Source organism: Ovis canadensis, chromosome 14, assembly GCF_042477335.2.
Source record: "Ovis canadensis isolate MfBH-ARS-UI-01 breed Bighorn chromosome 14, ARS-UI_OviCan_v2, whole genome shotgun sequence".
Lineage (NCBI taxonomy): Eukaryota > Metazoa > Chordata > Mammalia > Artiodactyla > Bovidae > Ovis > Ovis canadensis.
Window position 1 is genome coordinate 70,267,100 of NC_091258.1, and position 17,876 is coordinate 70,284,975.

Below are 17,876 nucleotides of genomic sequence, written 5' to 3' on the forward strand. Positions count from 1 at the left end.
CCAAATAGGTTCTTTGAGTGTGTTGAGTAGACTTCCCTGTGCTATTCAGTAGGTCCATTTCAATTATCTCTTTGACAATAAGTAGTGTGTCTCTGTAAGCCCCAATCTCTTATTGTTCCCCTTCCCCAACCTTAAAAAAAAAAAATCGTAAACTCGTGTTTCTGTCTGTGAGTCTGTCTCAGTTTATGAATTGGTTCACTTGAGGAATCTGTCGATTCTCCCTGTATGTCATCCTTTGCTTTCCCTCTCTGACTGGCTTCACTCAGTGTGATAAATCTCTCGATCCATCCATGCTCCTGAAAATGACTTTTTCTTTCATTCGTTTCAATGTCTGAGTGGACTGCTGCGTTTTGATGGACAATTTCCTCGTTATTTCTCTGTTGATGGACAGTTTGGTTTTGTTATGCCCACGTTGCGAAATCTCCCAATGACCACCAGGGAGCCGATATCTGATGCAAAAGCAAGAGAGTTTTTATTACCAAGCTCGAGCTGGGGCTCCCACCGATACCAATGCAGCAGCTATAGGGAGGAGCCCTGAGCTCTGGGTTACATTGCTTATATAGGGTATTATCGCGCGAAAAATTAAAAAAACGGGAGTCTCCGGGTCTGATTGGTCACCTTCTGGTGAAGGGGTAGGTGTTGAGTTCTGATTGGTTCTCCTTTCCCGGGCTTGACTTGAATTTCTCGGGCTGGCCAAGGGTTCTGATTGGTTCGCAGGTGGTGGGGTGAGGTCAGGGGATCTCCAAAGGCTCTTTTCCCGGAACCTGACAAAATGGAGTAGCTTTGATTCTTCAGTTTATGCTCTGTCTTGGATATTGTCAATAATGCTGCCCTGAAAATAGGGGTGCAACTATCATTTTCAGTTTTGATTGTCTACTGATCTAAGATCAGGAGTGGGCTTGCCAGACCATGCGGTAAGTCTGTTTAGTGTTCTAAGGAATCTCCATACTGCTTTCTCTTGTGGCTGCACCCACCCGTTTCCATCCCTGCCCACAGGGTAGGAGGAGTCCCTGTTTTCCTTGCCCTCTGCAGCATTTCATCCTTGGAGATTTTTTGGAGGATGGCTCTTCTGAGGGGTGTCAGTGATAGCTGGTTGCAGTTTGACTGGCATTTCTGTAAGAGTGGTCCTGAGCATCTTTTCATGTGCTTTGTGGACATCTGGGTGCCTTCTTTGGAGAAATGTCCGTTTAGATTTTTGCCAGTTTTTCTCCTGGGCTGATTCTTTTCTTGATCATGAGCTGTGGGGGCTTCCCTGGTGGCTCAGCTGGTGAAGAATCCGCCTGCAATGCAGGAGACCTGGTTTCGATCCCTGGGTTGGGAAGATCCCCTGGAGAAGAGAAAGGTGGCTCACTCCAGTATTCCGGCCTGGAGAAGTCCATGGCCTGTACAGTCCATGGATCACAGAGAGTCAGACACAGCTGAGCGAGTTTCACTTTCACTGTGTGAGCACTCTGTGTCCTTGGAGATGAATTCCTTGTTTCTAACTTCAGTTGCAAATGTTTATTTTCCCATTCTGAGGGTTGTCTTTTTCTTTCCTTCAGGGTTGCCCTTCGTCTGCAAAAGCTTTTCAGGTTAATGAGATGCATTTTTAAAGTTTAGTTTTATTTTGAAATATTCTGAATGTAGATCCAAAAAAAAAAAAAAATCTTGCTGTGGTTTATGTAAAGTGTGTGCTGCCTATATTTTCCACTAGAGGTTTAGAGTAATTGTCCCTCCAGGTAACTCTTTATTCGATTTGGAGTTTGTGTGGAATTGGTTAGCCAGAGATGTAAATGCTTCAACTTTTCCCTTGTTTAAGGAACGTCCACCCCGTCCTCTATCGTGGCTGTTAACAACTTACATTCCCAGCATCAGTGTAGGAAGGCTCCCTTTTCTCCACAACCTCTCCAGCCTTTATTTTTGCTAAGACTTTTTGACAGAGTCCATTCTGACCAGTACGAGCTCATACCTCATTTTAGTTTTGATTTCCATTTCGATAACATTTCACAAAGTTGAAAGCTTCTCCTGAGATATTTTTAATGCCAGTGTGAGTAAAACGGGCTTCGGAGATCGACCTCGTGATCTTTTGCCCTCTTTTGAAAAATTTCCTGGACGCACCTAGGACGTTTCTCCAGGCAGGTGTTTCTTCCTTAGAGCCCCTCAGTCCTCGTGAATAGCAAGTACCCTCAGCCCAGGGTTTTCCATTGTTGTACCAAAAGCAGCCACAAGGGGGCAGCATTTGCTTATGCTGCACAATTATTCATTTCAGTGAATTTATTTACTGCTGTTAATTTTTATTTTCTATCGAAGTAGAGTTGTTTCTGCTGTGTTGTTTTAGGTTGACAGGAACCTGATTCAGTTATACATAGAGGTATATCTATTCTGTTCTTTTCCGGAGTATTTTCCCATATAGGTTCCTTCAGTGTGTTTTGTACTTTCTTGTGCTATTCAGTAGCTTCATTTGGATGATCTGACAGTAAGTAGCGTGTATCTGTTAATCCCTGTCTTTTATTGTCTCCATTCCCCAACCCTTTTTTTAAAAAAATAATCATAAACTTACGTTTCTAAGTCTGTGAGGCTGTTTCTGTTTATGAATTGGTTCATTTGAGGAATTTATCAGTTCCCCATGTGTGTGATAGTTTGCTTTCTCTCTCAGACTGACTTCGTTCAGTATTGTAAACTCTCAGTCCATCCATGCTCCTGAAAATGACGTTTTTCCATTTGTTCCGATAGCTGAGTGTATTCCAGTGTTTCGATGGACAGGTTCCTCTTTATGTCTCTATTGATGGACACTTTGGTTGATGCTCTGTCTTGGAGATTCAATAGTGCTGCCCTGGAAATAGGGGTGCAACTATCATCTTCAATTATGCTTTTCTCTGGATATAAAGCAAGGAGAGACCTTGCCAGATCAGGTAGTAAGTCTATGTTTAGTGTTGTAAGGAATGTCCATGCTGTTTTCTTGTGGCCGCCCCCACACATTTCCTTCCCTGCCCACAGTGTAGGAGAATTCCCTGTTCCCCTGGCTCTCGCAGCATTTAACCTTTGTAGGTCTTTGGGGGGCTGTATGAGGGGTGTGAGGTGATACCTCATCGAGGTTTCAATTGACATTTCTGTAAGTGTGGTCCTGAGCATCTTTTCATGCGCTCTGTTGCCATCTGGATGCCTTCTTTAAAATGTCCGTTTAGATCTTTGCCTGTATTCCTGCTGCATTCTTTTTTTTTTTTTTTTAAATCTTGAGCTGTGTGAGCATTTTGCATCTTTGAAGACCAATTCCTTATTTTTAAGTTCGGTTGCAAACATTTATTTTCCTATTCTGAGGGTTGTCTTTTTCTTTCCTTTAGGGTTACCCTTCCTGTGCAAAACCTTTTTATGTTAATGAGGTGCCTTTTTTTTTTTTAGTTTAGTTTTGTTTTTAATAATTCTGAGTATAGATCTGTCATGCGAGTGTATGTTTCTCGATTTTTTATCTTGTCACAACAAAGATTTGGAGTGACGGACATTAAAACCCACTCGGCGTGTCACAGCTCTCAGGTCTTGGATAGACCGTGTTATAGCTCTCAGTTCTCGAATGGACCATGTTATAGCTCTTAGACAAATCAGTGTTACAGCTCAGTGTCACAGCTCTATTTTATTTAGAAGATAGCAGGAAAATCCATCTTCAAGGCATGAGGGCACGTTGATCTAAAGACCGGAGGAGAAGAGCACCCCAGCGTGCCGGAGAGAGAGCGAGCTGGCTTTGGCCCCTCTGTTTATATGTTTCTCTCTCCCTGGGCCTGTCCTGTGTAAACTGGGCCAGCCAGGAGTGTTGTTTGGTTTCCCTGAGGTCCTCACTCTGGTCCTCGGGCCTTCTTTTGTTTCCTTTTCGCGGGCTTTTCCCTTCCTTGTCTTGTAGCCACCGCCATTTTGGACTCCTTTTCCCTATTCTACCTAAGAGACCCAAAAAGAGCTTGCTGTGATTTATGTCAAAGTGTGTTGTGCTTATATTTTCCTCAAGAGATTTAGAGGAATCATCCCTACATAAAACTCTTTAATCGATTTGAAATTCCTTCATCTGTAAGTGGTTAGGGAGAGATGTAAATTCTTTCGCTGATCACAAGTTGAAGGAACCTCCACTCCGTCCTCTGTCGTGGCTGTTAGCAACTTTCAGCCCCAGCATCAGTGTAGGAGGGCCCCCTTTTCTCCACAACCTCTCCAGCCTTTGTCGTTTTTAAGGCTTTTTGACAAAGGCTGTTCTGACGTTTATGAGCTGATACCTCCTTGTACTTTTTTGAGTTACATTTCTGTAACATTTCACGATGCTGAAAGCTTTTTCATGTGATATTTTTAAAAACAATGTGAGTAAAGCTGATCTTTTGAGATGGGCCGTGTGGTCACTGGCCCTGTTCTGAATCTTCCCCCAGCCCACCGAGGGCCTCAGCTGAGGACGGGTGCGTCTTCCTACAGCCCTCGGTCCTGGTGCCTGTTAAGTGCCGGTCTGCAGTTTTCCCACTGTTGTTACCAAAAGCGACCACATGGGGGCAGCACATCACGCTCCCCTGTTTTGTTTTGTGGGCTAAATTAATATTTATTTTCTCTTGGAGTAGAGTGGATTTCTGCTGTTGTGCTTGTTTCAGGTTTACAGGAACTTGATTCAATTATATAGAGAACTGTATCTATTCTCTTTCTGGTTTGTCCCAGGTCGGTTCTTTCAGTGTGTTTGGTAGACTTCTCTGTGTTATTCAGGAGGTCCTTTTGGATTATCTACCTGATAATAGGTTATAAGTATATGTTAACCCAAAGCTGTTAATGTCTCCCTCTCTGTACCTGTTTTTCTTTTTTCTTTTTTTTTTAATAATCATAAGTTGGTTTTCTAAGTCTGAGAGTCTGTTTGTCTTTATAAATTCTTTCATTCATATGAATTTATACATTCCACCCGTGATATATTTCTTTCCCTTCCTGACTGACTTCACTCACTATGATAAATCTCTGTCCATCCATGCTGCTGACAATGATATTTTTTTGCTCTTTCTGACAGCTGAGTGATTCCCGTGTGTAGATGGGTCAGTGACTTTATTTCTCTATCGATGGACATTTCGACTGATGCTCTTTATTGTGCCGGGCTTAGTCGCTCAGTCGTGTCTGACTCTCTGCGACCCCATGGACTGTAACCCGCCAGGCTCTGCTGTTCTTGGGGATTCTCCAGGCAGAAATACCGCAGTGGGTTCCCACGCCCACCTCCAGGGGATCTTCCCAATCTACGGATTGAACCCAGGTCTCCCACATTGCAGGAGGATTCTTTACCAGCTGAGCCACTGGGGAAGCTTTCTATTAAATATTGTCAATATTGCTGCCTTGAAAATAGGGTTGCAAGTATCATTTTAAATTAGGTTTTCTGCGGACCTAAGGCAATGGGTGGGCTTGCCCGATCATGCAGTAACTCTGTTTAATGTGTTTCAGCAGTCTTCACACTGCTTTCTTTCATTGCCGCCTCTGCCCATTTACATCCCCGCCCACAGTGTAGGAAGACTTCTTGTTTGCCTCACCTTCCGCATCATTTAAACTTCGTAGAGCTTTTGGAAGATGGCGGTTCTGAGGGGTGTGCGTTGATACCACGTTGCAGTTTTGATGGGCATTTCTCTAACAGTGATGCGAATCATTGTTTCATGTGCTTTATGGCCTGGAAAATCCCAAGGACAGAGGAGCCTGGTGGGCTACAGTCCATGGGGTCGCTAAGAGTTGGAGACGACTAAGCGACTTCACTTTGACTTTTTACTTTAATGCATTGGAGAAGGAAATGGCAACCCACTCCAGTATTGCCCGGAGAATCCCAGGGACGGCGGAGCCTGGTGTGCTGCCATCTATGGGGTCGCACAGAGTCGGACACGACTGAGCAACTGAACTGAACTGAACTGAACTATAGCGATCTGGATACATTCTTTGAAAAAATATCCATTTAGATCTTTGGTCCATTTCTGTTGTGTGTGTGTGTTTTTGTATGTTTTTTGTTTTGTTTTGTGTTTTGAGCTGCATGCGCCGTTTGCTTGTTTTGCAGATGAATTACTTGTTGATATATTTTCTTGCAAACTTTTTTTCCACTCTGAGGGTTGTCATTTTCTTTCGTTATGGTTTCCCTTGCTGTGTAAGTGCTTTTAAGGTTAATGAGGTCCCTTGCTGAGTTTTTCTAATTTTTCATTATTCTAAGATGTGGATCCAGAGGGAATTTGCTGTGATTTATGTCAAAGCCTGTTTTTCCTATGCTTTCCTCTAATGGTAAGGAGTAATTGTTTTTCCATTTAGTTCTTTAACTAATTTGGAGTTTTTCTTTAAATGGGTAAGGAGTGTTGTAATTTCATTCTCTTTTTGCTTGTTTAAGGACCCTCCTCCCTGTCCTCTGTCCTGGCTATTAACAAGTTACGTTGGCCTCTTGACTATCTGCCCTATTTTGAATTCTTTTTCCAGGACCTATCCCAGGACATTTGTTGAGAACAGGTGTATTTTGGTCAGCACAGGTTTTTCAGTTGTTGTTACCAAAAGCAGCCACAAGGCGGCATCATTTTTCATCCTCCACTTTTTGGGTAATTTATTGTTTTCTAATAGAGTTGATTTCCGACTGTTTGTTTTAGGTGTACAGGAACTTGATTCAGTCATAAATAGATGTACCACTGTTCTTTTGGGGGATTTTTTTCCCATGAAGGTTATCACAGTGTGTTTCCTTCAACTTGCTGTGCTGTTCAGTTGGTCCTTTTAGATGACCTGTTTGATATGTAGTGATGTGAGTGTTATGCCCAGAGTCCAAGTCCCAAAAACTGAGAGAATAAGACGTCCACAGCAATGCAAAAGCATAAAGGGGTTTTATTGCCAGCTCGAGCCAGGGCTCCCATCCAGTGCAGTGGAGTCTTGATGAGAGCCCTGAGCCCAATTTACAGCAGTATTTATAAGTTTAGAACAAAGACAGGGAGTTGGCAAGGGTTGATTGGCTGCAGGGGTTTCCTGGTATTTACTGATTGGCCAGTCATTATCCCTCTGATTGGCCAGAGTTATCATCTCTCTGATTGGCCAGAGTTACCATCTCTCTGATTGGCCAGAGTTACCATCCCTGGAAGCCTGACTCAGGGATTATTTTTGGCCTAGTGCACCTCTCTGAGCCTGTCATGGCTCTGGTGAGGTTGTAACATTTCCCCCTGTCTTTAGATCATATAGAGGAATCTTCCTCTTTGTTTTGGGGTACAGTTTGATATTGCTGTCTAAGCACAAATAGTTGAACTGTATTAATATGTTTTTTTATAAATGTAATGAGCCGGGTGTTTGTTTTGGGGCCCAGTAGTCGTACATTATCTTTTCAGGGTGGTACAGGATTTTGGGCATTACAGTCACTATTATACAGAACTCTCTGTTTTGATTAAAAACTGATGCATGTAGACATGCAGTTAGCCCGATGTGTGAACAAACCCACCATCTTTTGTCTCAGACACAATCTAATTTGTCTTATTTAGTCTTGTAATATTGGCCACCTGGGCACATAGTGGGGCTTTTTACTTTTAAAGATAGGGCATATGGGAGGGGGCCTCTCATACATAACTTTGAAAGGGGTTAAGTCCAGCTTATAGGGGGTATTACGCACATGGAAGAGGGCAAAGGGAAGGAGAGTCACCCAGTCCCCGCCAGTCTCTACTGCTAATTTTGCCAAAGTTTTTTTAGAGTCTGATTTATCCTCTCAACCTGTCCTGAGCTCTGGAGATTGTATTTGCAATGTAGCTTCTATTTGGTCCCCAGAGCTAGGGCCAGTCCCTGTACAATCTGACTCACAAAGGCAGGCCCGTTATCAGAGCCAATAGTCACTGGCAGCCCAAACCTAGGTACTATTTTTTTAAGGATCTTTTTAGCTACTATCATTGCTGTTTTTTTCTTAGTAGGGAATACTTTTACCCACCCAGAAAAAGTATCCACCAAAACTAACAGATAACGGTACCCATACTTGCCTGGTCTTACTTCTGTAAAATCTATCTCCCAGTGTTGCCCTGGCCTCTCTCCCCGGTACCTCATTCCCGTATGCTGTCCTTTTTCCAGCTTCATCATCTGGCACGCTTTGCAGGCCTGGACTGTCTCGTACAGTCACCTGTTGTTGGGGAAACCGCAAACGTGCTGTCTGTAAGAGGGTTAGAGTCTTTTTGTTTTTAGATGGGTGGTCAGATGTAGGTGCATACAGAGGTGTTGACCCAAGTTGGTGGGAAGTATCAAGTTGTCATCTTGGTCTTGATACCATCCGTCTTTGCCCTCCTGAGGGCTGGCATTTTTTTGAATCTAATTGAGATCGGAAGAGGAATACTTGGGGGTTGGGGGCAAGGTTTCCATACCTGGGGGTGGCAGCCCCACAGTTAGTATAGGGGCTGTGCAGTCCCTGTTAGCCGCCTCATGAGCCATATCAGCGGCTCAGTTGCCTTGAGCCTTAATGTCTCTTCTCTTTTGATGTCCAGGGACATGTACTATTGACATTGTTCCAGGCTGTTGGACGGCTGTTAAGAGTCTGTGGATTTTAGGCAGGTTTTTAACTTTTTTTTTTTCGGCTGTCAAAAATCCCCGCTCTTTATATATTGGGCCCTGGATGTGTACGGTGCCGAATGCATACCGACTGTCGGTATAAATAGTGACTCTTTTTTTCTTTTTCTTTTGCCCTCTACAGAGCCTGTATTAAGGCTATTAGTTCTGCTTTTTGGGCAGAGGTCCCTGGGGGAAGGGCTTCAGCCCATATTATCTTTTCAGAGTCATCAACTATTGCAGCTCCAGCCTTTCTCTGTCCATCTTTTATAAAACTGCTTTTATCTGTAAACCATATCAGCTCACTGTTATTTAAAGGCACATTTGTTAGGTCTTTTTGTATTGCCGTTGTCTCAGCCAATATCTCACTACAATCGTGGAGGGGGCTGTCATCCTCTGGGTTGGGTAAGAGAGTGGCCGGGTTCAGGAAGCAGGGCATCTGGAAGTGTATCCGTGGGGTGTCCAGCAGCAAAGCCTGATAATGGGTCACACGGGCATTAGAGATCCATTTATTTGGTGGCTGCTTCAGAATCTCTTCGATGGCATGGGGAGTGTAGACCAGGAGTCGCTGTCCATAAGTCAGCTTGTCAGCATCATGGACCAGGAGGGCAGTAGCAGCAATGATTCGGAGGCAAGGTGGCTACCCCGCAGCCACTGGGTCCAGTCGTTTGGATAGGTAGGCCACTGGTCGCCTCCAAGGCCCCCATTGCTGCATCAAGGCTCCTTTTCCCATTCCCCATTTTTTATCTACGAATAATTGGAAGGGCTTGGACGGGTCAGGGAGAGCAAGGGCTGGGGCTTCCAGCAGAGCCTGTCTGAGTTCTTGAAAAGCCCGTTTTATTGGCTCATCCAAGTCCAGTTTTTTTTCTTTTTCTTTTTTTTTATATAGTGGCCGGGCCTTTTTAGCAAATCCCAAGATCCATAGCCGGCAATACCCAATAGTCCCAAGAAATTTTCTCACTTGTTGAGGAGTTGCCGGCTCAGGGATCTGCAATATGGCCTCTTTTATGGCTTGCGTCAGCCATTTCCATCCTTATTTTATTTTATACCCTAGGTATATGACTTTTTGCTTAGCAATTTGGGCCTTCTTTGCACTAGCCCGGTACCCCAAGGTCCCTAAAGTTTGAAGGAGGTTGCCTGTTGCTTCTAGGCATGCCTCCTCAGTGGTTGCGGCTAGCATAAGATCATCCACATACTGCAATAGAACAATGTTGGGGTGATCAACCCTGTACTCATGGAGGTCCTCACCCAGAGCCTCACTGAATAGCATTGGTGAATTCTTGAAGCCTTGCGGAAGTCGAGTCCAAGTTAGCTGTCCTGAGGTCTGGCTGCCTTTTTTTTCTCCATTTGAATGTGAAGATCTCTTGGCCCAAGGGGGCCAAGGGTAAACTGAAAAAGGCATCTTTTAAGTCCAGGACAGTATACCAGACATAGTCTGGCGGGAGGCCACTCAAAAGGGTGTACGGGTTATGGACGGTTGGATGTATATCATTTACCCGTTTGTTGATTTCACGAAGATCTTGCACAGGCCTAAAGTCCGTTCCCCCTGGCTTTTTCACAGGTAACAAAGGAGTATTCCATGGAGATCGGCACCTTTTAAGAATTTTTGCCTCCAGAAGCCGTTGTATATGTGGTGCAATTCCTCGCTGGGCTTCTAGGCTCAAAGGGTATTGTTTTACCCAGATAGGGGTGGCGTCCGATTTAAGTTTGACAATGATGGGAGGCCTCTGCTTGGCTAGTCTTACCCCCGCAGTTTTTGCCCAAGCTAGAGGGTATTTTTGGACCCAAGGTTGTACATTGGGGTCAATGGCCATGAGCAGCTTTGGCTGATACAGTCTGTATTCGCCCCTCAATGCCAGAGACAAAACTTGTATGGGATGTCCGGTCCCATCTAGAACTGATATCTCTCCGTGGTCAAAGTGAATTTGGGCATTGACTTTAAATAGTAAGTCTCTTTTTAACAAGGGTGCTGGGCATTTTGGTATCACAAGAAAAGAGTGGGTCACCTGCTGGGCCCCCAAGTTCACTTGACATTTAGTAGTCCATCTGTATCGTTTAATCCCGGTGGCCCCTTGTACCCAGCTGGTCTTTTTAGACATCGGTCTTTTTGATTAAGGACCAAGTATTGAGCTCTCGTGTCTACCATGAAGCCAACCAGTTTCCCCTCCACATGTATAGTTATCCAGGACTCGGGGAGGGGTGCCGGGCCCTGAATTTTTTTTTTCTCTCGCCTAACACGTTCCTCTCTTTTCTCTGGAGTCTCTCTATGATTAAAACCCCTCTCTGTTGCCCTCACCAGGTCTTGCAGGGATTGCTCTCCCAACCTCTCTATTTTTGTAGTTTTTTCCTGATATCTGGGGCTGCCTGATTCACGAATGCTAGCATGACGGCTGCGTGCGACTCATCGGCTTGTCGGTCCATGGGGGGCGTACTGCCTAAAAGCTTTCATTAATCTCTCAAGGAAAGCTGCTGGGCTCTCATTTGGCTCTTGTCTAACCCGATTTACTTTAGCCAAATTTGTTGGCCTCCTGGCGGCTGCTTGGAGGCTTGCCATGAGAGTCTGGCGGTACACTCGGAGACGCTCCCTACCTTTAGCCCGCTCGAAGTCCCAGCAGGGCCGTGTCAGGGGAAATCTCTCATCAATCAGGTTAGGCTGTGTAGTGGGTCTCCCATCTACCCCCAGCACATTCTTTTGTGCTTTTGACAAGATCCGTTCGCATTCTTCTGTAGTAAAGAGCACTTGTAACAACTGTTGACAGTCATCCCAGGTGGGGTTATGGGTGAAAAGGATAGATTTTAAAAGGTCAGTGAGGCCCTGAGGTTTTTCAGAGAATGAAGGGGTCTGAGTTTTTCAGTTGTAAAGATCACTGGTGGAAAAGGGTCAGTACTGGTATGTCTGTTCTCTGTCTGCTTGGGCAGGCCCCGCCCGAACTGGAAATGCCTGGACTGTGGAGGAGGGGGCTTCCGGTTTGCCTTTTTCGCCATATTGGTGATGCCCCTGGTTCTTCCCCGAGTCCCTTGGGCGGGGCCTCCTTCCCGGGCTGGGGCCGAAGGCTCGGTGTCCCTTTGTGTCCCTCCAGAAGAGACCCGAGGAACCTGCGGGGGCAGAAGTGGATCCTCATGGGGGGTGGGGAGAGTTCAGTCTCCAGGTCAAGTCAACTGGGGTATAGTGAGGATTTCTGGAATACCGGTTTCACCCGGTTGCTGCGCTTTTTGTCTTCTTTTTCTTTGGATGAGTTCACGACTAGTACCTGTGGACATAATGAAGCTGAGGGTGGGGAAGAGGGAAGGGAAATGAGGGGCTGAAAAACAAAAGGTTTTAGCCAGGCCAGGGTTTTTTTTATCAGGTCCTGCCAGACCAAAATGTATGGAGTTTGGTCTGGCTGGGTGCCCCGAAGGGTAGGGGGCGAGCACCTTCTCTCTGACTGCTCAAATAGTAGGCAGGCTGAAGGTGCCTTTTTGTGGCCAGCTGACATCAAAAGCAGGCCACTCGGCAGAACAAAAAGTTACTAACATGCTTTTCTTCACCAGCAATGATAGATTCTGTGCTCTAGACTTGAAATCAGAGAAGTGGTTAATCATAAGAGATAAAGGAGTAGAAGTTGTTTGTCCCATGATCACAGAAAAGTACACTGGGAGCCAACAGAGCACACAAAGAGGAACACAGACACCACGAATAGACAAACAGATAACAAATGCAAGGTGGCCACCAACAATGCACTCAATCTTGCCTGCAGGATGTTTACAGAGCCAGCCGCCTCCCCAGCATGAAACCGGGCCCTGGCCTTACGCTGGACTTAATCCAGTAACCAGAGCCAGCCGCCTCCCCAGCACGAAACCAGGCCCCAGCCTTACTCTGGACTTAATCCAGTAACCAGAGCCAGCCGCCTCCCCAGCACAAAACTGGGCCCCGGCCTTACGCTGGACTTAATCCAGTAACCAGAGCCAGCCGCCTCCCTAGCACGAACCCGCGCCTCGGCCTTACACTGAACTCAATCCAAAACTAACACCAGTGTTCAGATATCTCTTCTCCTAGTGAGGAAACCCCTTCTACCGGGAGAATGTTATTCTTCCCAGTTAAAGGGATCCCGGATGAGCCCCCCAAATGTTATGCCCAGAGTCCGAGTCCCAAAAACTGAGAGAATAAGACGTCCACAACAATGCAAAAGCATAAAGGGGTTTTATTGCCAGCTCGAGCCAGGGCTCCCGTCTCATCCAGCACAGTGGAGTCTTGATGAGAGCCCGAGCCCAGATTTACAGCAGTATTTATAAGTTTAGAACAAAGACAGGGAGTTGGCAAGGGTTAATTGGCTGCAGGGGTTTCCTGGTATTTACTGATTGGCCAGTGATTATCCCTCTGATTGGCCAGAGTTATCATCTCTGATTGGCCAGAGTTATCATCTCTCTGATTGGCCAGAGTTACCATCTCTCTGATTGGCCAGAGTTACCATTCCAGGAAGCCCCGGAAGCATGACTCAGGGATTATTTTTGGCCTAGTGCACTTCTCTGAGCCTGTCATGGCTCTGGTGAGGTTGTAACAGTGAGCATTTTAATCCCTCTTAGTGTATCCCTCCTGCAATGTTTAAAAAAATTAATCATGAACTTGTTTTTTAACTCTGAGTCTCTTTCTATTTGCAAATTATTTCATTTGCGTGAATTTCTGGCTTCCACCTTTCAGTACTATTTTAGGATGTTTGCCTTTGGTCTCATACCTCAGTGATAATCTCTCAGTACATCCATGCTGCTGCTCATGGTAGTGTTTTTTTTTTTTTTTTTTTCCTGAGTGTATTCCACTGTCTAGATGGGCCAGTTAGTCTTCATTTTTCTGTTGATGGATATTTTGGTTAATGCTCTGACTTGGCTATTGTGAATAGTGCTGCCCTGAAAATAGAAATGTACACATTCTTTTGAATTAGGATTTTTTCCAGATCAAAGCAAGGAGTGGTATTGCTGGAAAACGTAACTCTCTATTTCGTGTTTCAAGGAGCCTCCAGATATTTTCCTTCGTGGCTGCACCCACCCATTTACAACCCTGCCCACGGTGTAGGAGGGTTCCCTGTTCCCCTCGCCCTTGGCAGCACTTAAGCTTCGAAGATCTTTTGAGGATGGCCGTTCTGAGCCATGTGAGAAGATGGCTCATGGTAGTTTTAATTTGCATTTCTTTACTACTTACTGATGATGAGTATCTTTCCATGGGCTTTTTACCTTCTACGGGGGAGTACAGTTAACCTCCGGAAAGTGGCTTCTTGAAAGTCAGCCCTGTTTTGAATTCTCTTCATGTGATTTACCCCAGAAGATTTCTTTAGGGCTGGTGTCATTTATTTATTTATTTTTAATATATTTATTTTTTTTTACCTTCTTGTTAACATTTTTATTATAGTATTTCCTTTTAAATTCATTCAAAACAAACAAAAAAGGAAAACAAAGGCAATGGTCCCAGAAGGAATGCACGATTCATTTTAGTTACAGCACAGAGATTCTTCTCTCAGTGGGAACTGTGCTCTTGGTTTCAGCAATAAGTGAGGGGAAGGTCTTGCACTTTTGAAGTTCTGAGGGGTGCAGGGCGTCTGCGTTAGTAGGGGTAGATGGGAAATGCTATCTGCAACGGTCCAAGGCTGGAACGGTCTTCCAGTCACTGTGGCGTCCACCAGCTGTCAGGGTTAGTTCCAGATTTTGAGGAAGCTGTCCCAGGACCTCGTCGCCACGGCCATCCTGTCATCAGTTACCCCCAGGCAGCTCACGCGGTTGTCATGCCCGGCCAAGACCCCTGCCCCGTCGGCTTTGAGGGCGTCCCAGACATTGCAGTTGAAGTCGTCTTACCCTGCGAGAAGGAGGCGCCCACTCTTGGAGAAGGAGACGGAGGTGATCCCGCAGATGATGTTGTCGTGGGAGTAGGTCCTGAGCTCCTGGTCCGCATGGAGGTCGAATAGCCGGCAGGTGGCATCGTCTGAGCCAGTGGCAAATGCGTTGCGGTTCGGGAAGAAACAGATGGCGTTGATATTGGACTCGTGGCTGGTGAAGGTTTGCCGGCACATCCCTTCTCGCACGTCCCAGAGTTTGGCTGAAGCGTCACAAGCACCAGAGATAGTCTGGTGTCCGGAGCGAGTGAAAGGCTCATGACGTCCCCGGTGTGTCCGGTGAATGTGGTCGTCTGCTGGCCAGTCTCGATGTCCCACAGGGCACAGGTGGTGTCTCCAGAGCTGGTAGCGATCTGATTGTCATCCAGAAAACGGCAGCACGACAGGTAACCTCTGTGTCCAGCCAGCTCACGATTCACACAACATTCCCTTCACGAGTTTTCAGATTGTAAATGGAGCAGATGTTATCCAGGCCTCCGCAGGCCAGGTAGTTCCCAGAAGGGGCATAAGCGCACGTCATGACCCGCGAGGAGCGCAGAGGGATGGCATGAACCTTGTTTGTGGTGTAGCTGTCCCAGATAATAAGTTTACCGTCCTGCGAGGCACTGACTAGAAGCCTGGAGTCGGTGCCGCAGTGCATGGCATAGATCTTGGCCAAGCGTCCCCTCAGCGTCCTCCTGGTGCGCGTCTGGATTCTTCCCGCAGGGTCAGTGTTTGTGATCTGAGAGAGAGTCGCGTCTGCACACGCCTTCCGAGCATCTCCAATTTGGTCTTTAAGCTGTTCGGCCTCCTGCCGTAACTGGTCAAGTTCACTTATCTTCTAATCTTAGTGCTCTTCAAAGCCACCTCAAAGAATCTGAGATCTTAATTCAGAAGTGCTGCTGGTCTGTTCTCCCAAACATGGAAAATTGTCTGCAACAGAGAAAAGGCTCGACGCCGTGTCCCGCCTGCCGCGCCCGCTCCCCGCCGCCTCAGCCGCCGCTCCGGGAGGTGGTCGTGCTCCGGCCGCTCCGCAGGCGCTGCGGGCAGGTGCGCCGGCGAAGCTCGGTCCGGTCGGTCCCGCGGCGGCTGCTCCACTCCCGCGCCCACTCCCGCTCCCGCTGCCGCCGCCGCCTCCGTCCGCCCCTCAGACGCCTCCAGCCATCTGCGGCCCCTCGGCTGGTGTCATTTAGAGCCGAGCCCAATAGCCCCGGTTTTCAAGTACTTGTTACAGGGAATAACCACAAGGTGGCAGCATTTCTTCAGGCCCGCTCTGGTTACCTGGGCAACCAGAGCCTTAGGGCAAATCTGGTTTCTGGGTTGGCAATAAGAATGCCTCCCGGGGATCTTCCAGACGCAGGGATTGAACCCGAATCTCCTACGTCTCCTGCATTGGCAGATGGATTCTTTACCATTAGCGCCACCTGGGAAGCCCTAAGGCTTGTGTCTCCTTACTTCTTCCCCTTTACCCTTCATCCCCCAGGCGGTCCCAATGATTGCAACACCACTCTGCAGAGGGACCTCTCCTCTCAGTGGGATGACCCTAAGGAAGGAGGCTGGAGGTGGGAACCCCACCACCAGGAGACACGGGGTCCGGGACACTTTGCAAAGCTCTTCCAGCGCAGAGACCCCACCATCCTTTGGGGGCACTAGATTTAGTGCTGCTGCAGGAGGGTCCCACAGGATCTGGAGATTGTGGACTCATGCAGAGGGGAACAGGAAGTCCATGTCCACCGGGGTGGGGGGCTGATTGGCTGGCATATCCTCCCCAGCACCCTCAGCCCCAGGAGAGCCCCACATGGGGACCCAGCCTGCTCAAGCCCCAGGGACGTGATGCCAGCCCAGCTCCCCAAGGCCCGAGGGGAACAGAGTCGGCAGTTCTTTTGTCTTTCTTTCTTTCCTGTTATGTTTATTTTGAATTTTAGTATATAGGTGATTTGCACTGTTGTGGGGTTTCTTTTTTTTAATGTGTAAAGGAACGTTATTCATTTATACATAGATGTATATATGTTCTTTTGAGGTTCTTTTTCTCATATAGGTTATTTACAGTCAAAGTATGGTTCCTTGTGCTCTGCAGTGGGTCCCTATGGATTATTTTATGACTAGCAGTGTGTATATGTCATTCTCAACATATATTTCTCCCCGCACCCGGACTTTCCTTTTTGGTAACACGTTTCTTTACTAAGTATATGAAGCTGTTACTGTTTTGTAAAGAAGCTCATTTGTTTCCATGTTTGGATTCCACCTAGAAGTGATAACAGGTGATACTTTGTCTCACTTAGTTCATCTAGTGTGATCGTCTCTGGCTCTTCCCTGTGACTGGAAGTGGCTTTCTTTCATCCTATTATGTCTGGGTTTGTGTATCTGAGTTGACTCACTGAAAAGGGGATGACAGAGGATGAGATGGCTGGATGGCATCACTGGCCCGATGGACACGAGTCTGAGTGAACTCTGGGAGTTGGTGATGGACAGGGAGGCCTGGTATGCTGCGATTCATGGGGTCGCATAGAGTTGGACACGACTGAGCGACTGAATGGAACTGAACTGACCTGACCCCAGCTGCTTTAACCATTCACCTCTCCTTCTGCACTCAGGTTTCTTTTGTATCTTGGCGAGTGTATCCAGTGCTGCCATGATGGTTGGCATGCAGTATCTTGAAATTTTGGTTTTCCCAGGATCCATGCCCAGGCATGGGATGGCTGGGTCACATGGTACTTTGTTGCTGAGTGTCTGAAATCACCTCCATACTGTTCTCCAGAATGGATGCACTGACTTACATTCCCACCCGCAATAGGAGGGTTCCCTTCTCTCCAGACTCCCTCCAGCATTTATTGTTGTCGAATTTTTGAGATGGCCATGCTGACTGGTGTGAAGTGATATCTCACTGAACTTTTGATTTGCATTTCTCTAATGATTAGGGACACTGAGCATCTTTTTGCGTACTTTATGTCCACCTGGATGCCTTCTATGGAGAAACGCCCATTTCGATCTTTGGCCCACTTTTCCTTTTTTTTTTTTTTTAAATAAATTGAGCTGCATGGACTGTTTGCATGTTTTGGAGATGAATTCCTTGTATCTCCATTTGCAAACACTTTTTTCCCCCACCCGTTCTGAGGGTTGTCTTTTTCTTTCATTTATAGTTTACCCTGCTGCTCAAATGCTTTTAAGGTTAATGAAGTCCCATTTGTTGATTTTCATTGTATTATTCTAAGAATGAATCCAAAAAGAACTGGCTGCGATTTATATCAAGGCATGTTCTGTATATTTTCCTCAAGAGCTTTATAGTATCCATCCGTCCATTTAGATCTCTGCTTTGGCGTATGTTTTTCTGCATGGGGTTAAGCAGTGTAGTGACTTCATCGTCTTTTCACTTGTTTGAGGAACCTCCAGCCTGTTCCTCCATGCTGACGGTTAACAGCTTACCCTGCCAGCATCAGTGTGCGAGGGTTCCCGTTTTCCCACATCCTTTCCAGCATTTCTTGTTTGCAGACTTTTTACCAATGGCCACTCTGATCGGAATGAGGTGATACCTTCATTGTAGTTTTG

At 46.4% G+C, this 17,876-nt stretch overlaps 2 pseudogenes; one reads left to right on the forward strand and one right to left on the reverse strand.

Moving 5' to 3' along the window:
* The window catches only part of LOC138419571 (zinc finger protein 420-like), a 40,650-nt pseudogene that overhangs the window by 15,863 nt on the left and 6,911 nt on the right, over positions 1-17,876 (forward strand).
* On the reverse strand, positions 14,078-15,060 carry LOC138419130 (guanine nucleotide-binding protein G(I)/G(S)/G(T) subunit beta-1 pseudogene; annotated as a pseudogene).